The 6,000-nt window shown below is 35.3% G+C and overlaps 1 pseudogene; it reads right to left on the reverse strand.

Moving 5' to 3' along the window:
* The window catches only part of LOC102414448, a 29,219-nt pseudogene extending 24,452 nt beyond the window's left edge, over nucleotides 1–4,767 (reverse strand).
* Nucleotides 4,768–6,000: the final 1,233 nt, after the last annotated feature.

Here is a 6,000-nt window from a genome sequence, read left to right on the forward strand (position 1 = left end):
GAAGTCGCTCAGTTGTGTCTGACTCTTAGTGACCCCATGGACTGCAGGCTACCAGGCTCCTCCATCCATGGGATTTTCTAGATAAGAGTACTGGAGTGGGTTGCCATTGTCTTCTCCGGTTGAGCACATGGAAGACATCCAATTAATATTTGCTGAATGGATGACTGTTGACTAAATATTCATTGAATTGATGACTGTTGACTAAATATATTCATATAGCCCTTACCCAACTTAATGGCTTCCCTGGTGGCTCAACTGGTAAAGAACCTGCCTGCTAATGCAGGAGACACAAGAGACGTGGGTTCGATCCTGGGATCAGAAAGATCCTCTGGAGAAGGAAATGGCAACCCACTCCAATATTCTTGCCTGGAAAATTCCATGCATGGACAGAGGAGCCTGGTGAGCTATATATATAGTCCATGGGGTCTCAAAGAGTTGTACATAACTAAGCGCTCACCCCACATACAAGTTAATTAGAAAGATGACTAGAAGGAGTATTGAAGACATTTGAGCTGTACAAAATTGAGAGCAGAGATATCTGATGAGCCATAACTAAAACCAGATAAGGCAGTGAGAATAAGACAGCTATGAAATGAGCTAAATAAAAGCAACAGAATCTACAACTGACTCGATGTGGGAGCTTAGGTCAATGAAGGAGGAATATGCCTTCTAGAAATTAAAAAAAAAAAAAAAAACGAGCAAGGAGTAAAATCAATTTTAGACATGTTGAAGTTGAGGTACTTGAGACAAATTCAGGTCAGGATATCCAATGGCTGCTTGTTAGGCAGATTTGGAACTTACCAGAAAGATGTCAAGGCTATAGATTTGGATTTAGGAGTCATCAGCATGTGAGTAACAGTTAAAATCAGTGAGATGAAATTATCCAGGGGAAGCATGTAGAATCAAAAAGAACAGAAACAGATTGCTAAGAAGTACCAGGAAGAAGAATGTGCAAAGAAGGAAATTGAGAAGGACTGGACTGAGACGTAGCAGACCACAATAGTGTGCACAAAATGCCGAAGTGATTTTCAGGAAAGAAGGACAGACTGAGGTTGAGGGGAGTAACGGTCTAATATGGAATGAAGGTGAAATGATATATAGATTTGAAGTGAGTGACACAGATTTGGCATAAGTGCTGAGGAGAATGAATAGAAACTTTCCTGTTGACCACACTGGAAATTGACTAAAGACAAAGAGCAAATAGAGCAGCTATGGTTTAAAATGTCTATACTGGATGCTTGGGGCTGGTGCACTGGGACGACCCAGAGGGATAGTATGGGGAGGAAGGAGGGAGGAGGGTTCAGGATGGGGAACACATGTATACCTGTGGCGGATTCATTTTGATATTTGGCAAAACTAATACAATTATGTAAAGTTTAAAAATAAAATAAAATTAAAAAAAAATAAATTACAAATAGCTCATTGAAGATAAAAAAATAAATAAATAAAATGTCTACCAATAGGAGAACACATAAGCAAAATACAGTAATCTATACAATGGAAGACAAGAAAAAGGAAAGAACTATTAATGAACACAAAAACATTAATGAGTCTTGAAAATAGAGCAAAGAAGAGCAATCTTAACTCAAGCAAAATAAGAGTTGTACAAAGTATGACTTCATTTGTATGAAGTTCTAGAATACACAAAGTAATTATCTAGGAAGGATGCTAAACAGTAGTTGCTTCCAGAGGATGGTATAGACATGGGCTGACTAGCAAGGTGCATGAGAGCATGAGGTAATGGTAATGATCCAGTTCTATACCCTTCTAAGGATTTGACTCTCTAAGCTACAGATTTATCAAAACTCATGTGCTATCTTTAGATTTGTGGATTTCCCTGTAAAGTTTTAAATAGGGGGAAAAAAAACAAACAAACTATAGACAAATGTTTGGTGAAGGACCTGATAAAATATTTGTGAGGACAATAACTGTTGTCTCTAATTTATTTTGAAATACACTCAAAGAATAATGTAGATTAGTGGATCAATAGAGGGATGGACAGATGTGATAAAGTAAATATAATAAAACAATGATAGAATCTGGACTGTAGTTAAAAAAAAAAAAAGGAGTGGCTATGGTTTAAATAATTAAATATACAGCATAATTAATTTGTAAGAAATTAGTTGAATTGGTCCAGCTAGAGATCTGAACAAGCACAGTAGACGGAATAAGTTGAAATTGTTAGCAAAAGTACTATTTTATGTGACAGACAACAAAGCTTAATCTAAGTAAGAAAAGAAATGAGATCAGGAAGGGAGCTATTAGGAAAGGTGAGAGCAAACCCCAAAACTTTGGGGTATCCATGAAACTGAAGAACAGGTGCAGTATGAACAAGGATATGAGAGATGTGGAAGAATGAAAGGTTATTATGAAAGATCAATTTGTCAGAACTTAAGTAAGAATTCAGAGTTAGGCAATTCCAGGCAAAATAGTGAGGACATAAAACAGATTTAATACTATCAAAACAGAGATCATAATGACATTTCTATAACTGTACATAATCTAGTAAAATAAAAAGACCATTAAACAATAGGAGTTAGACACAAAACATAAAATAGGATTCCTGCCGAGGTAATTCATAACTGTTGTTATAAATACCAATAACTTTAGATTTCTAAAAGAGGAACTATAAATATTATAAGGTTTTGGGAAGACAGCAGATGAATGGTTTGATGGGTCTAGACAAGAGAGTATGTCAAATAAGTGGAAAATAGAGTAGACAAATAAAAGAAAGCAAACTGTCAGTGAACTGACTACAAGTAACTAATACATGTTTTAAGTTTCTCCATCTATCAAATGACAGTAACAACGTAGGCTTTTTACCTATCTCCAAGGGCTATTGACGGTTGACTCATTGGAAAAGATTGATGCTGGGAGGGATTGGGGGCAGGAGGAGAAGGGGATGACAGAGGATGAGATGGCTGGATGGCATCACCGACTCGATGGACGTGAGTCTGAGTGAACTCTGGGAGCTGGTGATGGACAGGGAGGCCTGGTGTGCTGCAATTCATGGGGTCTCAAAGAGTTGGACACGACTGAGCGACTGAACTGAACTGAAGGCCTACTGACAGATGATAAATAAAATTAATTTTAAACATGAAGGAGAAAAAAAGTGTTCTGTGCAGCACTGCCCATAATAGCAAACCCTTGGAAATAACTTAAATGACCATCAGTAGAAGATGGCTAAATAACTACAGATAATAATATTAACACAATTGGCCATTACACAGCAATTAAGAGGAAGGAACCAGACTAACAAATATAAACAACAGATACAGATATAAACACAGATACATAAACAACACTATATATATATATATGAAACTTAAAAAAGTGTATAATGTTGCTTATGGATATGTTTGTAATGTATAGTAAGAGTATAAAAACAAACATAAGAAGAATTAACAAATTCAACATAATGATTATCTCATCTCTGCAGAGAAAAGAAGGAAATGAAATCAAGATGGATACTAATGAAGGAATCTTCAACTCTACCTGTACTGTTTTATTTCTTTAAAAAAGAAATTTGGGGCATTCCCTGGTGGTCCAATGGTTAGGACTTGGTATTCTCACTGTCTGGGCCCCAGGTTCCATCCTTAATTGGGGGAACTAAGATCCTGTAAGCCATGTGGGATCTTGGGTGTGGCCAAGAAAAAAAAAATCTGAAGCAAACACTGCAAAATATTATTGGACAAAGCTAGATAGTAAGAGTTTTACAGGTATTCATCTATGCTTTATCCTTGAAACATTTAAGAAAACAAAAAGGCACAACATTACAGTATAAAAAATGCAGTATTACTACCATACACATTATTACTAACAATTATGTTCTCTTATACAAATCTATAAGACTGTCAGGTAAACATCCTCAAGCCTTTAGGAACTGCTTGCAATCTATATATTGGAAGTGATCTGAAAAGTATCTGACATTTTCTGGGTCTGGGTATGTTAATACATGACAGTAAAACAGAACCAAGGGACTTTCCTGACAGTCCAATGGTTGATTCCATGCTTCCAGTGCAGAGGCCATGGGTTCTATCTCTGATCCGGGAACTAAGATCCCACATGTTGCATGGTCAAAAAAACAAAATTGAAAAAAAGAAAGAAAGAAAGAAAGGAAAACAGGAATGACAGAACTACTACAGTCATTAACACTGAAATCATAAAGATATTCAAGTCCCATTAAATCATTAAAGATATTTAATAATGAGGCAACACATGATTATGTTCTCTATATCTTCTCATCTTTTATAAATGGCATTACTTTTATAACCAGGAAAAAAAAAAAAAAACTGTAAGGGGAAGATATCAACAATCAATATCTTGATTATGTTTTTCTTAATTATTTTTAAAATTTCTTCATAGAAATGTTTTTCTTTTTCCACCTTTTTCATTTCATTCCAAATTCCTAAAGAAATGATCAACTCTGAGGCATGAAACTTCTCTTCAAAATTATAAGTAATATACACACTTTGAAAAGTTCTTAAAAACTGATGAACTGGAAGACAAATAATTTTAAATATGCTGCAAAAGAAGCAATGGTCCATGAAAAATCTATAATTTTCGCACCTACTGCATTCCATATCTTCAGGCCAAGGAATACCAAACAGCTCCATGGGCCTCGAACACTCACTGTGAGCCCACTGACACAGCCTACAGCAGGGAAAGTGTGACACGACCATATTCCACACAGATAAGAGCACAGAGTGCACACGGAGATGGCTGGAAACCCCGAGAGCAGTCCAAATTCACCACAGGGCTGAATGGCCAGGAAAAAGTTCAAATCAGATCATTAGATGGAGAGTTGTATACAAGTCAAAGTTTTCTTCATACATAATATGGCAATATTCTTGTTTTTTTCTGTTTTAGAAGATTTCTAAAGGCAATTAAAATTTTCTGAAGTTAAATTTTTTGTTTTTTTTTCAACAAACCCTCTTCACCCTACCCCTACCCCTACCCCTAGAGATTCTGATTTGGTTAAATATGAGGTGTACTGCAGAATCTACATGGATATTTTCTTTTTTTTTTTTTTTTGTTTTTTTTTTTGTTTGTTTGTTTGTTTTTTATTTTATTCTTTTTTAAATTTTATTTTATTTTTAAACTTTACATAACTGTATTAGATTTGCCAAATATCAAAATGAATCCGCCTTATGATCCAGCAATCCCACTGCTGGGCATACACACTGAAAAAACCAGAAGGGAAAGAGACACGAGTACCCCAATGTTCATCGCAGCACTGTTTACATGGATATTTTCATTATTACAGGTGATATTAATGAAAAGGCCTGGCTGAGAACAAGAAATAACAATACAGTCCATTTTACATAGAAAAATCCACAGAAGATATGCGTCAAATGCTCAGAAACCTGATTACTGCTTGGTAATGGGATTACAAGAGATTTCAATTTTGTTTTTCTTATGTACTTCAATTTCTGTATTTTTGTCAACTAACATGTATCAATAGGATAGGAGGACGAAAAATGAAAGGAAAGGGTAGGAGAGGAAGAGTAGTCGTTATACATAGTAGTACATACTTTGAGGTGGGAGGTAAAGGAAGAGATATCACCTTGGTCTCATATTTTCCTGTTCTTTTTTACATTAAAAGAAAAATTTAAAAACATACATTAGAGTTCTTTGAACTCTGAAATCACATGATGTAAACAGAGCTAACACTGTAAGCTGATATTAAGGAAACAAAAAATAGTGGCCCCAAACATCAAACCATACTAAAATTATCATCATAACCACAGGAATAGATCAATTATCCCAAGAAATGTACATCTGGGCTTTTGACTACCAAATATTTTTTTTTTCCACATGTTTATGTAACCAGTTTCAGAGTCATTGCTGATTTTTAACTAATAACATATTCTCACCACAAGGCCTTTCCACTAAGACTCAATTTATTTCTACATTGATATAAAACATTTTCCAGAGACTTCTATACACAATGCAGTCACAAAACCAAGAGTCACTTAGAGAAGCTGGTGTTAAAAGAAG

Source organism: Bubalus bubalis, chromosome 10 (genome assembly GCF_019923935.1).
Source record: "Bubalus bubalis isolate 160015118507 breed Murrah chromosome 10, NDDB_SH_1, whole genome shotgun sequence".
Classification (NCBI taxonomy): domain Eukaryota; kingdom Metazoa; phylum Chordata; class Mammalia; order Artiodactyla; family Bovidae; genus Bubalus; species Bubalus bubalis.